The sequence below is a fragment of the Phoca vitulina genome, unplaced genomic scaffold (assembly GCF_004348235.1).
Source record: "Phoca vitulina isolate PV1807 unplaced genomic scaffold, GSC_HSeal_1.0 scaffold77, whole genome shotgun sequence".
NCBI lineage: Eukaryota > Metazoa > Chordata > Mammalia > Carnivora > Phocidae > Phoca > Phoca vitulina.
Window position 1 is genome coordinate 2,829,173 of NW_022589780.1, and position 24,579 is coordinate 2,853,751.

Genomic DNA, 24,579 nt, shown 5'->3' on the forward strand with positions numbered 1-24,579 from the left:
GAATTGTCCCCTTTATTATTATACAGAGGACCTGAACTTTGAACCAGAGGCCTGCATGATAAGACAGAGCCAGTAATGTGACAATCTGGGTGCAGAATATTCCAGACAAAGGTTGAAGAGAGAAGCAAGGGCTTTTGAGGGCCAGGGGAATAATTGGGGCTTTGATTTAAATTACATTAGGAAGCCATTGGAGGGTGTAGAGGAGAATGACAGTATCTGATTTTCACTTTAAAAAGATCATTCTCTGGCTGCTGTGTGGGAAATGCATTGCGGAGCTAGAGTGAAAGCAGGGAGACCTTTTAGGAGGCTTTTGCAGTAGTTCAGGAAAGCAATGTTGAGATGTTACTTCGAAAGAAGGGTTTCTCTTATGCAGCCAATCAAAAGCTTATGGGGAAAGAAGTTGTCATAGTATTTGTCATCTCTCTTATCCCCTGAACAATGATTGCCACACCAGGTGCAGACACTTGACTACAGTGATTTCTAGTCTTAGGAGATTAGTCTCAGCCCTAGATCACTTTAAAATGGCTAAAGTTCAGCTCCACCCTGGTAGACCATAAGACAACCTGGTGAACCTTCAACCCACAACTGGCCACAGAAGACAGGAGGGGTGGGAGGTGTTCCCCTAAGGGTTCATTGACAAGAACCTTGAGGGATGCTAGTATGAGAGAGATGGCAAATTATAGAATGAGATAGGTGTAAAAAGAGGAGAAAGACCAACCAAGAGGGACAGATATGGTATTCCCCTACAAGCTACAAAGGGACCTATGATTAACAAGTCAATATAATTCTCAGTGGTGGACAGAAGGGGAGTAAAAGAAAAGGATAAGGGAGTGGGAGAGAAGGAGGAAGTAGTCCCCTGTGAGGTCCTAAATGTGACCATTCTGGGAAATTAGGAGATGAACTGATGGGTGGAAAAGACTGTAACTCTGCAGTCCTGTTCTATTCACATTAAATTCCCTCTTCTCCCACCCTATCCCCCAACCCATCATGGGTGCAACAGATTAAAGATAGATCAAGAGCTAATTAGGCTTTAATTTTACACGGAATTTACAGTTTACAAATAAGTGACCTTGTTCGTCACACACATTCCACATGGTAGGTTTTTTATCCTCATGTAGCACATGAGGAAAATGGGGTCCAGAGAAGTGAAATGACTTACCCAAGGTCACACAGCTAGTAAATATCAGACCCAAGTTTATACTTTAGGCCTACGGAGCTTCCAGTTTTATTGTATCCTATTCTTTTCTCCCTGGGGTCCAGAATAACCTGAACTGGGCCAAGGCTATGAGTTCCACTCTGCTTTGGACCCTGATCTTAGTAGCTGAGAACCTTACAGGGAAAGGTGAGGCATAAACTTCTATATCAGAGAGTTCTGCTGTAGAGTGGAGGCTCTTTTTGTTTCCTGTTGCAGAACATATTCCTCACACTTGGGGCTGTTCTGAACCCAGGAGTCTAGCAGTTACAGAGACAGCCACTCTGGAAGAGACCAGGATTAGCGGTGACAGTGTTCCCATCATTCATTCATTCATTCATTCACTCCCTACAAGTTTCTTCAGGGCCAGCCCTGTGCTAGGTATTCAGGGATTCAGACAAATCAGGCACATTCCCTGCCCTTGAGTAATTCACAGCCAAGTGGGTGGGAGGGGAAGCCACATGCACATATCATCACAATTCCATGTAAGTGCTATTGGAAAGTATAAAACCTTGTGGATCTGAGCAAATGGAGTAATTGGTTGCTGGTAGTGCGGATGCATTGTCACGAGGGCCTTCATGAAGGAAGCAGCATTTAGAACAGGTCTTAAAGTTGTTCATGAGGAAGACAAGAGGGCAAAGAGCACGGCAGGTAGAAAGAAGAGCATAGAAAGGGGCAAGGAGGTATAAAAGCATGTGGTTTGTGGAAGTGTGTAGTCTGGCTGGAGAGCAGAGTAAGAAATGAGTCTGGAACAGGGGTAGGGACCAGGTTATGGACCTTGTAGGTCATGTGAAGGAACTTGAACTTTATCCAGAGCCCAGTGGGGAGCCATTGAAGGGGCTTAAAGAGAAGGGTACTGTAGTCAGATTTATATTTCAAAATGTTATTTTACCTGTTGAGTGAAAAAATAGATTGGGAATGGGACTGGAGGAGGTTAGACAAAACTAGAGACGGAGAGGCCAGAGCAGATTGGAGCAGTGGTCTTTGGGACAGAAAAGGAAAGGACCAATATATGAACTATTTATGTGAGGATGAATCCAAAGTTTCTGGCCTATGCAACTGGGTGGATAACAGGGCTATTAACTGAGGTCAGGAACGGAGGAACCGGCATGGTTGGGGGTAGAGGGAAAGAGAGTCTTCTTTTTGTAATGAATCACAGTTTTGAACTTGTTGGATTTGAGGGGTCTGTGGAGAATCTGTTCAGAGCTGTCCAGAAGGCAATGTGGTAGACCTACAGAAGCAAAGTCACACAGAAGCAGGTATGGTCCCTGCCCTTGAGGATCTTGCAGTCTAGTGGGCAATAGAGTGGCCAGCATAAAAAGACAAATCAGGAGTTTTTGAGAGAAACAGGGAATCATGTTGAAAGTGTGAAAAAGAGAGAACACAAGCTAAAAAGGGGATGGGAGCAGAAACCTGGTTGCTGGGTGAGAAGGTGGGAGGTCTAAGCGGGGTGGTTTTGGAGGCAAGCTGCAAAGGCAGACCTTGTCCAAACCTGAGGGGTCCTCAGCAGTAAGTGGCCAGGATGGACCTCACTCTCTCCAGGAACCTCTCTGTTGGGCCTGCAAGTGCTATGACCAGCCCTTGCCCTGCTATCTGAGGGCAAGCCTGGAGACTTTTCAAACTTTCTTTGCCTGGTTTCTCTGCTCCCCCTCATCCCCTGGCCAGCCCTGTGCCACAGGCCCAAGCCTGAGGCCAGTCATGAGAGCACGTTCTTCGCATTCCAGCCTCCCCCAGCCCTATCAGCTAGGACACACAGAGCCTTATTCACAGCCTGACCCCCCCAGCCTCCAGAGTGGGCCCTCACCACCTCCACGTGGAGCCCCAGCTGGGGTTTTGCCAACACAGACTGTGGCCACTGTGGGAAACAGGCTTTTCTGATTCCTCAAGAGCTTATTTCTCTGCATCTTAGGGTTTCTCTGCTGGGATGGGGTGCAGTGGGTCCAGCCACTAGTATGTGCATGAGTATACATGTATGTCCTATACCCTCAGCCAACTTCCTCTAGGCTAGGCCTAGAATAGGGGCTGTGTGGGGCTGGACACGTGTGGATAAGACACAGGCTGGGTCCTTAGAGGAGCTCACAGTCCAGTATGGAGACATCTGGATAATGAAGGGCATTGTGCGGGCTGAGTCTGGAATCATCCTGTCACCAGGTCCTAAATTGGAGCATTGGTGTCATGATGCCACTTTTAAACCCCATCCCGGAGGCCTGGGAACATGTGTGTCATGTTCAGGGTGTGATGTCTGCTGGGAGGGGGTGCTACAGCCCTGAGGAATGCCAGTCTTTTTCCTGGAAAGGAGAAAGGAGACCTGATTTAGAGTAAGACTCACCCACACAGGCATTCTGGGCCTGACCATGTGACTTTGACCAATTCTTTGCTGGTCCTCCAATTCTTTGTTGCCTATAATGTTAAGAGAGTCCTTGACAATTCTCATCCTCCCATCACAGGGAGGAGGGTAAGGGACAACCCCAGCTGGGAAAGGGCAATGGAAGACATGATTTCTAGAAGGTCTTTGTAGAACACAGAGTCTGGGACAGCCTTGTGAGGAATCCCCAGAGGGTCTACTTCCTTTGTCCCCTCTCTGAAGGTACAAGCTGTCCCATGCTAGCTAGGAGTGTGGCCCCAGAAAGCCTGACTGTCCTTTCCTAGCCACCAGGACTATGGTGGTCTCATATCTACTCACCAACCCCCCCCCCCAAAAGAGTGCCTGACCTGTAGCCTCAGGAATGCTGAACTACATATCATTTTATAACTCCTCCCATGACAAAGTCCTGCTGCCTTGAACTCTTTTCACCTTAGTTCCTTCCTGCCCGTTGTGGAAGGGTCTCATTTCCTCCTCTCTCACTCCCCATTTCTCACCTGGCCAGCAGGGTTGTTCCAGGCCCAGCCCTTTGCCTTTGGGCCTCTTTCCCCCAGCCTTCTGTCCTTCCTTACTGTCCTTCTGCCTCCACAGCAGGCGAGAGAGCTCGAGCCAGGGAGGAGAGTGAGCAGCTGCAACCCCCAGGGGTTCTCTGGATAATCTCAGGAATGTCATATCCCTAAGTCTTGACTTTCCCACCAGCCAACAGGGACCCTCCTTCCTGCCCAGAGCTTGAGAGTCCTTCCAGGAGAGGGGCCTTGGATGGGGTGAGTGCAGGGAAAGACTGAAGGGGAGAGACACAGTGGTTCCAGGGTGGAGCAAAGCCTCTTTTCCAGACTCTGCAACTAGTTCAACAAGGGGTGGGAGAAGGGGTGGGGAGAAAAGAGGGGAATCACCTAAACAGCCCACTTCCTGAGCCTCAGGGTAGTAACACCAGGTTTCCTACTGTCTTTTTACTTCCAGAGGATGTTCCCAAGTCCAGGCTCTCCTCAGGCAGGTAAACCTTATTTTTCAGATGAGGAAACTCAGAGCACAAACCATGGGCCCAGGATCACCTAGAGCAACCAATCAACTATCTTCAAATTTAACTCAGATTTACTGAGCACCTACTCTGTGGCAGGCCCTTTCATATATGTCATCGTTGCAATCAATTATGAAGTAGAGAATATTCTCCCCATGTTGTACATGAGGAAACTGGGGCTCAGAGAGGGGAAGTAGAGGCTGACCCTGGGCTAGCAGATTGGTGTCCTATTTCCAGCAGCTACTGGATTATATCATTATACCATATTCTTCTCCCAAGGTCCAAGGGTGACGCAGCCCCAGGCAGAGGAAAGTCCAGGGAAAGTCAGCCCACACCAATTTCCAGGACCTCAAACCCCATTCCCCAAGTTCAGGGCTTCCTTTCTTCTAAGCCTTGGCAACCCCAGCCTTGGAACTGCCAGTTGAACTGGACTCCAAGGTCCCTGGTTGCAGCAACAGCAGCTTCAGGGGTGGGCCAGAGAGGTGGGGGTCAAGGAGCTCCATTCCTCCACCCCTTTGTGAAACCTCTGACCCCACATCCCAGCATAGGCCACTTAAGCTCTGCTCCCTGTTATTGTTCCTAGTGACTTGGAAATGCAGGCCAGGCCCTGACTCCCAGAGCTTGCCAAGCCTCCAGCTGTCCTCAGGCCCTACTGGCTGCTGGGAGGACCAACCTCCAGCGCAGGCTCATTCTCCTGCGCCTGAGCTCCCTTCCCCTTCTCCAGGGACCTTGAGTAGAAATCACTGACATTTGGGGAGCAGATTTTTTTTTCCACTTTGCTTGGAAGTTCAAAGAACTATATATGAAAAATGATGAGAGTGGCAGAGCTAGAAAGACTCTCAGAGATAAATCAGTCTAACATAGTCATTTTATAGGTGGAGAAACTGAGCAGAGATTATATAAACATAGTGGATAGAACATGGACTTTGGACCTGGATTACATGGGTTTAAAATCCCAATAATGGCTGTGTGACCTTGGGTAAGTTTCCTAACATTTTTTTCTGTGTTTCAGTAAAATGAGGATGATGGGAATAATAGCCTTGCAGTTATTGTGATGATAAACTGAGTTAATATATGTGAAGGGCATGGAACAGTGTCTACCACATAATGTGTGCTCTATAAATGTTAGCAATTAATATTAGTTTTAACTTGCTGTAGTGCTTTGGAGGGAAAAAACAAACCTGGCATTGCCAATCCGCAACCTTTTCCAGTTACTTCTGCCTTCACCAGCCATATTGTCAGATATGTCTTCCACCCCCCCCCACCAGCCCCCACTCACACTCCTTTTGGTGCCAATGAAACTAAAGGTAAAGTAGGAATTAGTGTCCAAGACATAAGTCAGACACTCCCCTTCTCACCTCCCCAGTGCCCATCTTCATCTCTCCTAGTTCCCAGAACAAATACTGTCCAATCTCTTGAAGACTTGATCAAACAGTACCAATTGTGCTGAAATGGGGCAACTGGGAGAGAGGGACAAGGGCTAGGAGTTCAGATCAGGCAAATTCTGGAGGTCCCCATCTCCATCTCCAGGCTGGGCCCACTTCTAAGATTGTTCTGGCTATGCTGTTGCAGGAAGTACCGGGGACTCCAGTTTAGCCATGCCTTTGCCTTGAAGACTAGGTGGGAATTGCCATGCACTGTTGCTAGATAGACTAAAATTGTTAAGCAAACGGTTTCATGCCCTGGCATTTTCTGGACTGAATCAGTCATACCCACCAACAGGGCACTTGGGGATTGTGAGTATGAAAAACTCTCATTTTATATCCACTAGACAGTAAGTTCCATGAGGTTAAAGACCCACAGCTATTTTATTAACCATTATCTATCCCCTCAGGGCCTGATGCATAGTAGGCCCTGAATAAATATTGCTTGGTAATGACTGAAGGAATGAATTCCTCAAGGCTATTCCCAGCTTAAGGAAACCTCCCATTTTCCTCAAGATAACAATAAATAAACATGTCAACAGTCCTTGCCGTCATTATTTCATGCGTTCCTCACTACAACCTTGTGAGGTAGGAATTATGATTTTCCCCAGTGTACAAATAATAAAAATGGTTAATACTCACTAACTGGGTGCCAGGTGTTTTATACATGTCAACTCAGTTAAGCCTCATAACAACTTTATGAAGTGGGTACTATTATTAGCTCCATTTCACAGAGCAGGAAACTAAAGCTCAAAGGGGTGAAGTACTTTTCTCAAAGTCACACAGCTAGAAAGTTGTGGCTCAGAGAGTGAAGGGCTTGACTCCATGTTTTGTTACTCTAGGGACCCTGGTTTTTTCACTGCATCAAGAGAACCCTCAGTAAAGTTGAACTCCCACACACAAATGTGCAAGTTTCTCATTTTGACTCTTGCTCCCATAACTGTACACACCCAGTTTCTACATCCAGGGCAAGTCCCCTGGCTCTCTGTGCCTCCTCTTTCTCCTGTCTCCAACCTTACTCCTCCTTGAAGAAGCCTCCCTCTTTTTCTCCATAGATCATCTCTTCAGATTCTGATCCAATTGTGCATCTACCATGTGTTGGGCTTGTAAATACATTATTTCCTGGGCAATTCCAAGTCTTATCCACTGAGGAAAGATGGCTTGCCCAAGACCACTCAGCTTAGATGTGGCAGAGGTGGGCACTACATGCAAGCCAGTCTGACTCCATGTCCAGTGTTCTTTCTGCCACACCAAGTGCCTTCTGTTCTGAGCCAGGAAACTCCTCACAGAAAGCTTTCTAGATCACCCAGAAACCAACTCACAACTCTCTTTAAGTCCATGTGTGTCAATAACATTAGCACACCTGTTCTTTTACTTCATCCCATTGACCTGGGCCTCACAAATATGTAACATAGGCCAGCATTTAGGCAATTTACAATTAGCCACACAGGGACAAGCCAGAGTGTGGATTTTTCACCCGTGTCAGGAGCCAGTACCCACCACTCAATTTGACTAAGCTGTGGAACTGCGAAGAGAGATCCTGAGGGTGAAGACTCCTTCTATGGGGTTTAAGGCCTTGCCCTCTCCTCTCTAAGTGGTTTTTCCATGACCTGGGAGAGTATGTCATAATTCCTTTCTTTGGGTCCAGTAATTGAGAGGGGACTATATGTACAAGTCTAAGATGTACAAGTATACACCTACCACTTACACACACACACACACACACACACACACACACTGGTTAAGGCAGTGTCCTCAGACAAAACAGGCTATTTGAGGGGCGCCTGGGTGGTGCAGTTAGTTAAGCATCTGTCTTTTGGTTTTCACTCAGGTCATGATCTCGGAGTTGTGAGATTAAGCCTCACGTTGTGCTCCATGCTCAGTGGGGAGTCAGCTTGGGACTCTGTCTCTCTCTCTCTCTCCCTCTGCCCCCCTTTTCTTTCTCTCAAATAAATAAATAAATCTTAAAAAAAAATAGAAACAGGCTTTTGGAGGAGGTGGTGAGCTCTACATCACTGGAGGTATGCAACAATGTCTAGCCATCCTTTTGGCAAGATGTGATAAGACTCCTACATGGAATGTGGAAATGGCATCCAGATGCATTTAACAGTTTCTATACACTCATATGCTCTCCTGAATTCTCTACACTCCTTCCTGCCCCTCCCACAATGAATACACTCTGCATGTGGAAAATGGGTCTTGCTTGAGACAATAAGGGCCAAGGCCTGGAAAAGTAGAGACATCCTGGAGGCTGGGAGTACAACTGCTGAATCACCCAGTTACCATCACACTTTCACCCTATATCCTGCCAGGCTGATTCTGGACAAAGACTGGGAAATTGTGAGTTGGCCTGGGGACAGAAAGAGCCCCAGGGGTGAAGAAGCACACATGAGTATGTGCACTCACATGAGTGTATATATGTACATAAATATGAGCGGGCAGAGGGAGTGTGAAAGTACACACCCATATGAACAGGCGCCTAGGAGCCAGGTATAAGAACAGCCACATACAAGTCCCATGCACACTGTGGCAGTGAATTCATAGGAGAGGAGGCTTGAGAATATGTCCTTGGGTGAATCAGGAGAGCCCTTGTGCACATATGCACTTATATGCATGACTAAGTATGTGAGTATAGAGACTGGGGAAAAGTGTGGTGTCCCTTGTTGGACCATGACTGGATGGTTAAACTCTCTGAGGCTTCCCAGTTTACAAAGGACTTTTCTGTCCATAATTTGCTTTGCCTCCCATAGAAGCTCTGCAGGTAAGTGAGACAGGGGTATTACCATGTGTGGCTATATGTGACAAGTGTGTTAAAGTCCCACCTGGTATTGCCCTTAGATTCTACCGCAGACAAGTTGTGTTTGGATTTTGCCACGGAGGAAGGAAGGAGATTATGGTCTATTACATAGACCATGTGTGGACCCGGCTGTGTCCTGACTGCCCTACCTGTAACCTTGGGCACATCTCTTTCCGTCTTTGGGCCTCATCCATAGTTTAGAGGGAGGGAAGGGGGAGGAACAGGTGACCTCTATGGACCTTTCCATCTCTGATATTGTATCACTATCTGTTATAAGAGAAAACAATTGAAAGACAGCAGGGAATATTGACCCTCTCAAAGTCACCTAGAGGTCATGGCTTAGATAGAGTTCCAGCCAGATTCTCCACCTTCCAGGTCAGTGCCCTCCAGGAATAGATATGCCCACCTGATACAAAGAGAGTTCCATGAGAGAGGATCCAAATTCTGGTCACTTGTTACGTGCATTAACACCATGCTAAGTGCTGGAAGGGAGCAAAAGGACACATCAAAGAAGGAGTCCTGTGTGTGTGCATGTTTGAGTGTGAGGCTGGAGTGGGGACCCATATGCATGCTCGGTTGTGGTAAGAGCCCATTGATACCTTTCTGGCCCCTGCCGGCCTGTGGGGAAGACACATCAGACACATATGAAACTATTTATACTGGGTTCATCTCACATCCAAAGGTCTTATGCCTTGGCTGCCCCTAACCCCAGTGCAGCTCAAGCAGTCCTGGGCCCTGGCCTGGCATCTTGCTACCTTCTCAGTATCCCTGGCTTCTGAAGTAGCACTTTTCACCACCCAAATGGGTTGCTTCTGGTCCTAGATTCACGCAGGGCCAGAGCACAGAGTGCTGAAGGGAAGTTGTGGCTAAGGAGCAGATAAGACCTGAGCTCTTAACCCTGGAGTTTCCAAATACAGAATAATCCTTGTTCTTTGCCTCGTGCCCCCCGTGTGTCATTTGGAAACCTGCTTCCAGCAAGTCATGTGTTGACCACCTACCTACTCCATGCCAAGCACCTTAAAGACACAAACTCCCCAAATCCTCATGGCATCTCTGTGAGGCAGGCACTGATTAGTATCATTTTTTTTAGATAAGAAAACGGAGGCTCAGAGAGGACTTGCTCAAAGGCACACAGCTAGTGTGTGTGTGTGTGTGTGTGTGTGTGTCTTTCTGTCTGTCTGTGCGTGTGTGTGTGTGTATCGGGGGGTGGAATTCAAACCTAAGTTTCTCTGCTTCCCCCGCCCTTCACACCTCTTCAGCTGATGGAGAGCACCATATGGTATGGGATGGTAGGGCGCTCGGTTTCTCCATTAGGACCACAAGAAGGTTGAATGAGATGATCTAAAAGATCCCTTTCAGCTATGGCAGACTCTGCTACAACCTGCCCCTCTCTGCACTCAGCTCTCCCACAGTCAGGCAACTGCTCACAAGGGGGCCTGGCTCAGAAAGGGAGGGTGGCTCAGAGCAGCCCATGCCCTTGACTGGGCTTATAAGCCCAGAAGGCTGCCTCTCTGACCGGGACCTCAAAGCAGTAGCATTGGAAAAGTAGCATGTATGTGGGTCTGGCAGGCTGCCTCTTAGCCCTGGGACATAACCATGTGTTGATTCACATCTGCCACAGCCCTGTGTGTGGGCGTGCATGCATACGTACCTTTGTGCCATGTGCATGATTTTGTATGTCTACATGATTTTGGGTATGTGCCTAGGTCTGTGTGTGTCTGCATGCTTGTGCATGGGAGGGTATCTATTTGTGTACACGTGTGCCTGTCTCTGTATGTGCATGCAGGCATACGCGCGTGAGGTTACATGATAATGGATGTGCACTGTCCGCATGTGGATGTGCATGTGCATGGGTTTGTCCTGATATGCATGTGTGTGCACACGTGAATGGTGTGTCTATGCACATGAGTGTGTAACTATAAACATATACACATGTGTACATCCTGTGTTTGTGGAAATGCATGAGAGAATGTGTGTGTGTGTGTGTGTGTGTGTGTGTGTGTATGCCAGTGTCTGGGACTGGGATAGAGGTCTTCAAGCCTTCTGGGGGGGGGATTCTCCTGCCCTAACAATTTCTAAGAGGCTGACATGGGCAGGGAGTGTTTTCTGGGAGTCTGAGAGACTGAGGTAATGAATGCGAAGTGATTCCAACCCCTGCCAAGCACCCAGAATGGTTAGCCAGAGTAGAGGACAGTGGTACCAATCAGGTGTCAAATCTCACAGATACTTTTGCTTCCCTGCTGCCTTGTCCTTATTAGATCCATCTCCCATCCTCTCCTCCCCACCCAGCCTCATTGCCATCGCAGCCACCTTCCTGGCCTTAGCATCACCACTTGGGCCCTTCCACACCGGCGTGGAAGGCTGCTGCAGTGTATTTCTTAAAAGTGTCCATTGAATTATATCCCTACTTCACTGAAATCCCCCTGATCCCCTAAAACAACAGTCTCTGGACTTTGGAATTTCATAGATGAGAAAGACAATTTTTAAATAAATAAATAAGGGAACAGAGCATTGCAAACTTTTTATTTTGCTGAGGACAGATATTTTTAAAGTCTCTTACTCTTGAACCCCACCTCATTGGAAAGACGTAATAATCTCCAAATAAAGAATAGTCTTTTGAATTGAATTAATTTAGCTTTCTGAAAATTGTACTACATTATTCCCACTTTTCTCCCAGTTCACCGCAGATGGGTGAGAATCTCATTTAGGACCCCCACTAGGTAAAGACCACAGCCCCATGGATCAATTGCAAACCCTATGGGAGGCAGCCCCATTCCCCCCTCTCTAGCGTCTCTTCCCTCAGACCCTGTACTTGAGGCACCCCATGAAACCAGCCCCCCGCAACTCACCACCACTTGACTGCCTCCAGACTCTTGCTCCCAAAGTTCCCTCTGCCAGGCATGCCTGGAATGCCCTTCCCCGCTTTTTGGACTGACAAAGTCTTCCTTCAAGCCTCAGGCCCAGCCCAAATGTGACCTCCGGTGAAACCTTTCCAAGTCCCTTCTGGTGGAAGTGATTTTTCCCTCCAAGGGTCCCAGCCTTCTCTTCGTCCTATTTTACAGTCAGGCTAGTTATTTAAAAGTTTCCCTACTGAATTAAACTGTGGGACGCCACATAGTGTCAAGAGAGGTATGGACTTAGGAGTTCAGATCCCAACTCTGCCAGGCATATCTGAGTGACCTTCCTTAATCTTTTACAGTGTCCCTTCTGCATCTATAAAAACAGGAAAACAATGGGTTTTGGTAAAGATTACCACCACAGTTAATGAACTGAAAGTGCCTCTGTCCGATACATAGCAGATACTAAATAAATATCAATTTCTAGGATCTTGAGAGCAGAAATTATGCCCTGCACATCCTTGTGGGTCCTGTTGTGCTCATGTATTCCCCATGTCCAGGATATAGTAGGCATTCAACAAATATTTACTGACCGACTATCTAGCATAGTATCTAGTATATAGTAGGTGCTTGATAAAGATCTGTCACTTTTCCTACCTCCTCTTTGAGGACAGAAGCCGTGTCCCTTTTTGTTTTCATGTAACTCCTATGGTGCCTAGCACAGAGCTTGATATACGTTGATGGAAACTAGTAATAGTAATCATAATAATAGTTACTGTTACTCAGATGGATGCTCTATGCAAGGCATCACGCTAGGAACTTAACACACATTATCTCTTTTATTTGCAAACATTTAGTATGTAAACAAAAATACCAACCTCATCGCCTTATTGAGGTTGGTACCACCACTGTCTTCATTTTAAAGCTGAGGAAACTGGGGCTCAAAGGGGCTAAGAATCTTGCCTTTGTGGCAAGGCCTGGGAAGCAATGGAGGCAAGTTTTATGATAGGCAGCTAGCCTACTTATTTTTATGGGAAAGCAGCAGACATTTACAGAGCTGGTTAAGTGACAAAAGCAAGACTTGAATCCAATTCTTTCTAGCTCCAAGGTAGTCTCAGAAGCCCATCTGCCTTCCAGCTGGCACACAGTGGTCCCTGGCTGCCTCCGTCCCCTCTGAGCCCTTCTGAGTGGAGCGGGCTGGGTCTGGGCAGCCACTTACCTTCACTTTCCTGAAGCAAGCCCAGAAAACGTCCAGCAGAGGCATGGTGGGGTGCAGGGAGCTGGCAGGGTCCAGCAGAGTTCTGCCAGGCACAGGCCTCTTTCTCTCTAGGGACTAGACTAGAGAGGATGCGGGCCTCTGTGAGAATCAGCCCTGGCCCTGTGCTCCATCAGCCGCACCAGCGCACCAGTGAGGGGAGACGCACAGAGCAGCCTGGTCTGAGCTCAGCTTGCCTCCTCTTCAGGCGCCTCCCAGAGGGCCCCAAGGAGGGAAGTAGGGAGGGAGGGAGGGAAGGAAGGAGGGAGAGAGAGGCTAGCTAAGGAGGAGGGACCAGGAGGCGGGTCACTGATTCAAACTCGGCACCGTTAACCAGTTGGCTGGGAGTGGAGAGCAATGCCAGTTGAAATTCCTTGAACATTACAGTTCCCAGGCTTGGAGTGTCCGGCCGGCCTGCCGGCTCACCCGTCACTCTGCCGCCGGCACTCTGGCATGCATGCCTTCTTGCCTCCTGCTGAATGACACACCAGCTCTCCCCGGGGGCCACTGGGGACAACCAAGACCACACAGGGGCTGTGGAAAGAGCCCAGGGAGGGGAACATTCAACCCAGGCAGGACCTAGGCCAAATGTGAAGGCGGTTGGTGGAAGCAGAAAAGCTATGAGCCTGGGGAACTTTCTCAGACATGAGACTCTGGGCTCTTGGTCACTGGGTCATTCTCCAACCCCCACTTTAAAGTTAAGAATCGTGAATCACTCTGGCACCCTGGGGAGGCACTTTCCTTTCTGGACCTCAGTTTTCCTGGCTGTGCAATGAGAGGCAGGGTCACAGGTGTCTATGTCTCAAGTATGTATGACACCCGTTTGGGGTTAGGTACAGGGCAAGTCTAGAAGAAACTGCATTCTGGACAACAATTACAGCGCCTCTCGGAACTCCTGTGCGGCCCATAAGAGGTCAGGTAACGTTCCAAAGCCAGTCTGAGCCCACAAAGGCCATTTCATTGACCTGCCTGCCTCAGGGCATCATAACTCTCGCCCGCCTCAGATAACCCGGGTGGATGCCCTTTTCTGAACATCTGAGGAGATGATAGCTTTCCTCCTTTATCTAGTCCCATGCTCAGAAACCTGAGCATTCCAGGCTGAACTTCTGGATCTGTTCAGTCTGGAATGCTCAGGTTTCTGTTCAGCCTGGAATCTGAACTTGAACCTCCTGGAAACACTGAAGGCAGTTCTTTCAGCAAAAATAAAGTTAGCGCTAGGCAGTTCTAGAGGTTTTATGGGCACGAAGCCATTAAGAAGCAGTGATTCTCCCCTCCCCCAAGCCTCAGCAGGCAGGGTGCTGTGGCTGGCAGCCAGAAGCCTCCTAGGAACCCCATGGCAAAGGGCCAGGCGTGAGTCTCTGGGGGCATGTGTCATCACAAGGCCCAGAATAACTTACTCCCCCCTGGCCTCACTTCCCTTTCAGAGACCCCAGCTGGTCAGGCAAAGGACCAAATCCTGGGACCCTTTGAGGACGCCTCTGCTTCTTTGAGGACTTTCTTCATTACTGGTTTGGCCCAGAGGTTTGGCCCTAGAGTCCGTGAGAATCTTTCCAGCTCTGCTTACAATTTACTCTGTGGCCCTCTGTTTCCCCATTTGTCTCCTGGGGAGCTTATGATAACTGATCTCTCACCTTCTCTCTAGCCCTGACCTCTGGGGTGCCTCAGATGTCTGTTCTGTTGGGCCCTGTCAGGATGACAGTCAGCCATAGACAAGACAAGTGGCTCCTTCCCACTCACCTCCAGCTGGACACAGTCTTATAAGGCAAAGCCCCCTGTATGGGGTGGGAGGGTAACATGAAGACCCAGAGCAGAGTAGTGTTCCCTCCTTTGAGTATATGCCCTCTTCCCCCACAGCCAGAGACCTGAGGATGGAGAACCATGAAACAACTGTTGGAGGAGAGGCTGTATGGCAGGAGAACAGACCTCCTAGGATGGCCCCATGACTTCTTGCTCCCTGGAGTCCATCTCCCTCTTTAGATTCAGGCCACTGGCAGGAGGTGGCTTTGGCCATTCACTCTAGAGGTGAGAGTGCACAATACACTGACCGGAGAGACCAGGAGAATGGTTTCAGTTCCAGGCTTCTCACACCAGTTTAGCCTTGAGGATATTAGAAAACAGTATTAAGCCCATGAACTCCGGAGGTAGACTGCCTGGATTCAAATCCCAGCTTTGTTACTTTCTAAATGGGTGACCTCGGGCTTGCTATGGCCTTAGTTTTCCCATCTGTAAAATGGGGAATAATAATAGCACCCACCTAGTTTGGAGCTTTAAATTAAATGAGTTAAAGCATTTAGTATAGGTTTAGTATCGTGCCTGGCATAAAGTAAATTCTCAATAGATGTTATTTGTTATTATAGAAGAAGCTAAGGCTTTGGGACCAGACAGACTTAGATTTGAATGCTGGTTCTGTTACCTTTTAGCAGGGTTCCCTTAGGAAACGCACTTCACTTCTCGAAGCCTGGTGCCTCATCTGTAAACTGTGGATTCACTGTTTACATAAGGGGACCACTGCTGGGAGTCAATGAGGTAACATCCACTTATACTTAGCATGCTCAGCACATAGTAAGTGTTCAGTAGATATTAGTTCCCTTGTTCTCTCTTCCTGTCCTGGGTGTTCCTGACTCTCCCTGCTTCTGGTAAAGCAGAAGGAGCATTGATCTGGCATCATCCAGACCTGAGTTCAGATCCAAGCCCAGGCGCTTTTTGACTGTGTAACTACCTAAGGCAAGTCACTTTATCTCTAGGACTCTGTTTCCCTGGCTGTAACATGGGAAAGAGGATAAAGATATTTACTCATCTCCCAGCCTTGTCATTAAGGAAGTAGGGACATGAAGAACCTGACATGTAGTGGGTTCTCTCAGTTAACATGAATTCTCCCACCTCTCTTTCTTCTTTCTGCCTCCTATGCTCCGTAAGGACTCTGAATCTATGAGCGCCTCCCTTGCCTCACACCGAATACCTCCCAAGATCGGTATAACAGACCTGAAGCCTGCTTTCTTTGATGGTGGGTAAGGGGTGGTGGTTGGGAGGAAGTCAGGGAAGGGGGTTGGCGGTATAGAAAGTGCAGCACTTAGGGCAGGGGAACAAGCAGGTGTGTGTGTGTGGGGGGGGGCTATCTATCACATTAACATTCACCAGACCAGTTGCTTTATTTCCTTACCCAGGAACTGGCACTGCCTGTGATAGGGTGTCTTGTTTAAGGCCAGAATCACCAGTCCATGCCAAGGAACCCAGGTGAAGGAGAAGAAGAATCTTGGTATGGTTGAGACCTGTGAGTTAGGAAGAATGGCCTTCCTCTCGGGGTAACTGTGTCCATCCTTCTGCCAGATATTGAGCAGATCACAGTTGGAACCACTGGAAGGAGAAGCCTGTACCAAATGAAGACAGGAAGTCAGAGACATACCAGAACAGCGGTTCTCAAGACACTTTTCCACCATTAAAAGTTATTAAAGACCAGAAATTGTATTTGTGTGGGCTATATCTATGGATATTTACCATATTAGAAATTAAAACTGAGACATTTAATGAATATTCATTGATTTTATTCATTCAAAAAACATGCTTACAATTTAGACATGTTAACATAAATGACATATTTTAGAACATTTCTGTATTTTATTTCATTTTAGTTTAGTTTAATTCCGGTTAGTTAACATACAGTGTTATATTAGTTTCAGGTGTACAATATAGTGATTCAACACTTCCATGCATCAGCTGGTGCTCATCACAAGTGCTCTCCTCCTTCATCCCATCACCTATTTCCCCCAGCCCCCACCCCCTCCCCTCTGGCAACCATCAGTTTATGCCCTATAGGTAAGAGTCTGTTTCTTGGTTTGTCTCTTTCTCTCTTCTTTTTTCCTTTTGTTCATTTGTCTCATTTCTTAAATTCCACATATGAGTGAAATCATATGGTATTTGTCTTTCTCTGACTGACTTATTTTGCTTAGCATTATACTCTAGCTCTATCCATGTCCTTGTATATGGCAATATTTCATTATTTTTAATGGCTGAATAATATTCCATTGTATATATATGCCCCTTCTTTATCCATTCATCAATTAATGGACACTTGAGCTGCTGCCACATCTTGACTATTGTAAATAATGCTGCTATAAACATAGGGGTTCAGGTATCTCTTTAAATTAGTATTTTTGTATTCCTTGGGTAAATAAATACCCAGGGGTGTGACTGCTGGATCATAGGGTAATTCTATTTTTCCCCTTTTGAGGAACCTCCATACTGTTTTGCAGAGTGGCTGCACCACTTTGCATTCTAACAGTACAAGAGGGTTCCCCTTTCTCCACATCCTCGCCAATACCTGTTGTTTCTTGTGTTGTTCATTTTAGCCATTCTGACAGGTGTGAGGTGATATTGCACTGTAGTTTTGATTTGCATTTCCCTGATGATGAGTGATGTTGAGCATTGTTTCATGTGGCTGTTGGCCATCTGGATGTCTTCTTTGGGAAATGCCTGTTCATTTCTTCTGCCCATTTTAATTGGATTATTTGTTTCTTGGGTGTTGATTTGTATAAGTTCCTTATATATTTTCGATACTAACCCTTTATTATTGGATATGCCATTTACAAATATCTTCTTTCATTCTGCAGGTTGCCTTTTAGTTTTGATGATTGCTTTCTATGCTGTGCAGTTTATTTTTGCTCTTATTTCCCTTGCTCAGGAGACATATCTAAAAAAAAAAAAAATGCTGCTATGGCTGATGTCAGAGACCTTATTGCCTATGCTCTCTCTAGGATTTTTATGGTTTCAGGTGTCACATTTAGGTCTTTAACCCACTTTGAATTTATTTTTATCTATGGTGTAAGAAAGCTGTCTAGCTTCATTCTTTTGCATGTTGCTGTCCAGTTTGCCCAAAACCATTTGTTGAAGAGACTGTCTTCCCATTGGATATTCTTTCCAGTTCTGTCGAAGATTAATTGATCATATAGTTGTAGGTTCATTTCTGGGTTTTCTATTCTGTTCTATTGGTCTATGTGTCTATTTTTTTGTGCCAGAACCATACTGTTTTGATTATCACAGCTTTGTAATATGACTTGAAGTCCAAAATTGTGATGCCGCTAGCTCTGCTTTTCTTTTTCGAGATTGCTTTGGCTATTCAGGGTCTTTTGTGGTTCCATAGAAATTTTAGGATTGTTTGTTCTAGCTCTGTGAAAAATGCTGTTGATATTTTGATAAAGACTGTCTTAAATATGTAGATTGCTTTGGGTAGTATAGACATTTTAAACATATTTGTTCTTTCAAATCATGAGCATGGAATGCTGTTCCATTTCTTTGTGTCATCTTCAATGTCTTTCATTAGTGTTTTATAATTATCGGAGTACAGGTCTTTCAACTCTTCAGTTAGGTTTATTCCCAGCTATCTTATTGTTTTTGGTGTAATTGTAAATGGGATTGAATCCTTAATTTCTCTTTCTGCTGCTTCATTATTGGTGTATGGAAATGCAACAGATTTTTGTACATTGATTTTGTATCCTGTGACGTTATTGAATTTGTGTATCAGTTCTAGTAATTTTTTGATGGAGTGTTTTGGGTTTTCTATATATAGTATCATGTCATCTGCAAATAGTGAGTTTCACTTCTTCCTTGCTGATTTGGATGCCTTTTATTTCTTTTTGTTCTATGATTGCTGTGGCTAGAACTTCCAGTACTCTGTTGAATAAATGTGGTGAGAGTAGACATCCTTGTTTTGTTCCTGACCTGATGTTAGGTGTGGGTTTTTCATAGATGGCCTTTATTATGTTGTAGATGTTCCCTCTAAACCTACTTTGTTAAGAGTTTTTGTCATGAATCAATGTTGTACTTGAGTGCTTCTTCTGCATATATTGAAGTGATCATATGGTTTTTATCCTTTCTCTTATTAATGTGATTGATTTGCAAATATTGAAGGACGCTTGCAACCCAGGAATAAATCTCACTCGATTCTGGTGAATATTTTTTTAATGTATTCTTGGATTAAGTTTGGTGGTATTCTGTTGAGGATTTTTGCATCTATGTTCATCAGAGATATTGGCCTATAGTCTTTTTTGTATGTGGTGTCTTTATCTGGTTTTGGTATCATGGTAATGTTGGCCTCATCGAATGATATTGGAAGTCTTCCCTCCTTTTTTTAGTTTTTGGAATAGTTTGAGAAGAATAGGTATTAACTCTTCTTTAAATGTTTGGTAGAATTGGCCTGTGAAGACATCTGGCCCTGGACTTTGGTTTGTTGGGAGATTTTTGATTACTGATTCAATTTCTTTGCTGGTTATCCATCTATTCAAGTTTTCTATTTCTCCTTGTTTCAGTTTTGGTAGTTTATATGTTTCTAGGAATTTATCCATTTCTTCCACATTGTCCAATTTGTTAGCATATAGTTTTTCATAATATTCTCTTAGAATTGTTTGTATTTCTGTGCTGTTGGCTATTATTTCTCCTCTCTCATTTGTGATTTTCTTTATTAGGGTCCTTTTTCTTTTCTTTTTGGTAAGTCTGGCTAGAGGTTTATCAATTTTCTTAATTTTTTCAAAGAACCAGTTCCCAGTTTCATTGATCTGTTCAGCTGCTTGTTTTTTAGTTTCTATATCATTTCTGCTCTAATCTTTACTATTTCCTTCCTTCTGCAGACTTTAGGCTTCATTTGTTGTTGTTTTTCTCCTTTAGGTGTAAGGTTAGGTTGAAATTTTTCTTGCTTCTTGAGGTATGTGTGTATTGCTATATACTTCCCTCTTAGGACCGCTTTTGCTGCATCCCAGAAGTTTTGGACCATCGTGTTTTCATTTTCATTTCTTTCCATGTATTTTTTGTTTGTTCCTATATTTCCTGGTTCACCCATTCATTGTTTAGTAGCATGTTATTTAACCTGCATGTATCTGTGGTCTTTCCATATTTTTTCTGGTGATTGACTCCTAGTTTCATAGTGTTATGGTCAGAAAAGATGCATGGTATGAGTTTTCTGTTTGTTGAGGCCTTTTTTGTGGCCTAATATGTGGTCTATTCTGGAGAATGTTTCATGTGCTCTTGAAAAGAATGTGTATTCTGCTGTTTTAGGATGAAATGTTCTGAATATATTTGTTAAGTGCATCTGTTCCAGTGTGTCATTGAAAGCCTTTGTTTCTTTCTTGATTTTCTATTCAGATGATCTGTGCATTGATTTGAGTGGGGTCTTAAAGTCCCCTACTGTTATTGTTCTGTTATCAATTTAGTTCTTTTATGTTTCTTATTAATTGTTTTATATATTTGGGTGCTCCCACATTGGGTGCATAAATATTTATAACTGTTGTATCTTCTTGTTGGATTGTCCTCTTTATTACTATATACTGCCCTTCTTTGTCTTTTGTCACAGTCTTTGTTTTAAAGTCTAGTTTGGGGTGCCTGGGTGGCTCAGTTGGTTAGGCGACTGCCTTTGGCTCAGGTCATGATCCTGGAGTCCCTGGATCGAGTCCCGCATCGGCCTCCCTGCTCGGCAGGGAGTCTCCTTCTCCCTCTGACCCTCCTGCTCTCATGTGCTCTCTCTCTCATAGATAAATAAAATCTTTTAAAAAAATAAAAAAATAAAGTCTAGTTTGTCTGATATAAGTATTGCTACTCTGGCTTTCTTTTGACATCCATTTGCATGATAAATGTTTCACCATCCCCTCACTTTCAATCTTCAGGTGTCTTTTTGTCTAAAATGAGTCTCTTGTGGGCTTGTTTTTTAATCTATTCTGCCACCCTATGTCTTTTGATTAGAGCATTTAGTCAATTTATATTCAGAGTAATTATTCATATATTTAATGCCATTTTGTTACTTGTTTTGTTGTTGTTTCTGGAGATTTTCTCTGATCCTTTCTTGTCTTTCTTTCATGTTTTGCTGATTTTCTTTAGTGATATATTTGGATTTCTTTCTCTTTATTCTTTGCATGTTTATTAGTGGTTTTTGATATATGGTTACCATTACGTTTGTATTTAACCTTTTTGCAAATAGTGGTCTATTAAGTTGATGGTCATTTAAGTTTGAACCCATTTTTTATGCCTCTCCTCCTCATGTTTTAGGTATATATATTATATTTTATATCTTTTTATGTGAGTTCCTTGACTGATTTTTTACAGAAATATTTATTTTTACTGCTTTTGTGTTTCCTGCCTTTATACTCTCACTTTTGGTCTCTTCTTTGCTCTTAAAGTGTCCCTTTTAATATTTCTTGCAGGGCTGGTTTGTGGTCATAAACTCCTTTAGTTTTTGTTTGGGAAACTCTTTACCTCTCCTATTCTGAATGATAGCCTTGCTGGATAGAGTATTCTTGGCTGCAATTTTTTTCTTTTTAGCACTTTTAATATATCATGTCACTCTCTTCTGTGTTGGAAAGTTTCTGCAGAAAATCCCCTTCTGGGATTTCTCTTATAAGTTAATGACTTCTTTTGTCTTGCTGCTTTTAAGACTGTCTTTATCACTATATCTTGCCAATTTAATTGCAATATGTCTTTATGTGGATTTGCTTTTTGTTGATTTTGATGAGAATTCTCTCTCATGTCTGTTTCCTTCCCCCAAATTAGGGAAGTTTTCAGCTATTATTTCCTCAAATAAATTTTCTTCCCTCTTTTCTCTCTCTTCTTCTGGGACTCCTACAATAAGAATATTACTATATTTGGTGAAGCCACTGAGCTCCCTAAGTCTATTCTTGTGTTCTATAATTCTTCTTTCTCTCTTTTGTTCAGCTTCATTGTTTTCTGTTACTGTGTCTTCCAGATCATTAATTTGTTCCTTTACTTCTTCCCACCTGTTATTCATTCCATTGAGCATATTTCTAATCTCCTTAATTGCACTCTTCATCTTTGATTCTTTTTAACTCTTTAATTTCTTTGGTAAGGGTCTTACTGATGTTTTCAATTCTTTTCTCAAGCCCTGTGAGTATCCTTATGATTGTTGCTTTAAATAGTCCATCAGGCATGTTACTTACATCTGTTTCACTTAGATACCTGGCCGTGGCCTTATCTTGTTCTTTCATTTAGGATAAATTCCTCCATCTTCACATTTTGTCTAAGTCTCTGCCTTCTCTGTTTTAGAAAAGCCAGTTATGTCTCCTGCCCCTGAAAGTACTGGCCTTATGAAGAAAGGTCATGTAGTGCCCAGGACTTGATGCTTCAGTAAGTGTCTCCAATGTGGTTGTGTGTGCTCTGCTGTTGTGTTTTGGCTGCTCTGTCCTTCAGGACAGTCATCTGAAGAGGCTCTCCTTGCCTGCAGTGGGAAGTGTTTGGTCCCTGCTCTGAATGTGGTTGAGTTTTAACTAGGTGTGCTCAGGTCCGCTTGTGAAATGAGACCTGTCACCACCTCCACTGGAACTAGGCCCTCCAAAACTCTGTTTTGGGGAGATGTGGTATGGACAAGGGTTTGTGTTGGTCTTCTCGGGGAGGGGCCCACCTCACTGAAACTGAGTCAAGTTTGACTAACACGGGGAGAGTGCAGGGAGGGGTGGAGCTTGGTGCAAGCAAGTTAGGCAGCCACTGTCCACGCTGAGCTGCTTCCTGCAGGTGGCTCTGTGTTTATGTTGAGAGGCAGGGGATGGAAATGTTGCCAGCCAGCTCCTTTGTTCCTGGAGTGGTGTCTCTGTGAATGCTGACTCTCATGGACTCCCTCTGAGAAGAGCAAATACTCTCCCCACTGTGTACCCCAGGCAGTCTTCAGATCACTGTTTCCACACTATCTGTCCCTGGTTTGTTTGCCTGCCTTCTCTCCAAGAGCAGCACAGTGGTCTCTGGGCTCTATCCCAGCCAAGCCCACTGACTTTTAAAACTCCAGGCTTTAAGCCCCACTGGCTGCAAGAACTTACAAGATTCAGCCACTCTCATTTTCCAAGCCAGTGGCTATGGGAAAATGTTCTCTTTGTGGGATCCCCGGCATGCTCCTCTTTCTCCCTTGCCCTTCTCCACCACCTCCCTCTCCTCTGTAGCAGCCAGGATCCATTTCTCCCCTAAATCACATCTCCAACACTTCCTACCTTCTTAGATGTGGCTTCTTCTCTCTTTAGTTGTGGAGTTTGTTCTGTCAGTCTTCAGGTTGATTTCTGGGGTATTTAGGATGATTTGTTAGTTATCTAGCTGTATTCATGGGACAAGGCAAGCCTCGGGTCCTCCTACTCCACCACCACCTTCCTCCCTGTCTCTAGGACATGCTTTTAGTATCGTTTATAAATAATAATATTTTCTATAGCTAAGATAAATTGACTGAGAAGAGGGGCATGGTTTCACATTTTTTGATATTCTCTTTAATGTCTGTCGTAATAGAAGAGAACTGCACTTTCATAGATGCTCCTACATTCAGTCTGCTGTGATATGCTGTTTTGGTTGAAGTATATGAAAATAATACTTCCTCCCACAGATATATAGTTTGAAAAGGGAGACCTCACTGAACCTTGGAAAGGGTGTCAGTTATCCGTAGGGATTCTTGGGCCACACTTTGAGAACCACTGTATTATGAGATCTTGATTAGACCTCATTACAGGATCCTAGAACATGTGAGCTGGAAGAATCTAGCAGATCATCCAGTTTGAGACTGTCATTGTGCAAAAAGGGAATCTGAAGGCCACATAAGGAAAGGGATTGCCCAATTATACACAGTAAGTCAATGGCAGAGCTCAGATGTGGACCCAGGTCACCTGCTACTTAGGAAAGTTCTTTTCCCAACACCTCTGAATAAATATAGCTTTATAATTCCAAGGGTAGTACAATGGAGAGTACCCTAGTCTGATTTATAGAGAGGTTTGGGTTCTAGTACCGATCTGTCATTGATGCAGCAGTCAGAGCTTTTCAGAGCATTCAAAGATCATAGAATAGATAAGAACATAGCAACAATTATAAAGTAGTGAGCCCCCTATCACTAGACATATACAAAGGAAAAGTTGGCCCAACTAACCTCTCATGTTCCTATTGGCCTCAAGAGCCTACTGGAGGTGACTATAAATGGCACTTGTACCAAAGTTCAGGCAGGGTTCTTGTGGCAGGGCCTGATGGGTCACTTTTCCAGGTTGAACTAGGAACGTGATAGGCACCTACTATATATCAAGCAATATACTGAGTGTCTTGTTCCAACAAAAGCCATAAGTGATTTCAGATGATAATAACACATATCACTGCACTAGAAAACCATCTATCTCACTTCCTTTTGTTTCAAGTTCTATCTGTTTATTTTATGCTGATTTTAATAAATGCCATGGACCCAATGAACCCTCAAATTGTTAGGGGTGGCAATGGTGAGGAATCAGAAAAGTGAACCTGAACAAAACATGGCATTTCTATCTCATCTTTCTCCCCCTTGATTTCCAAGTATTTGCCAATCTTTCAATCAATGACTTTCACTGTAACAAAGGGAGAAAGCAAAGCCCAGTGGAAATAAAGTTTCTTGGCAGTCCATAGGAAGGTAAGGATAGAGTGAAAGGCACAAGTCTAGATTTTCATTTCCAGTAATTATTGTAGAGACTAGAAGCATAGAAGAGACAAACTGTGGAACAATCTCCAAACAACAATTTATACCCCCAGAGAGGAATATGGTATTATATACAGCTCCTCAAGGGCAGAAACTTTCTCCTAGGGGAACATGGTTTTCCATGCACATGTATTTTCAATGCAAAGCTGTTCACATTGGCATCTAGCATTGTCAGTAGGGCACAGGATCTTATATCCAGGCCTTTTACTTTTATTCGTGTATTCATGTATTCCTTCATT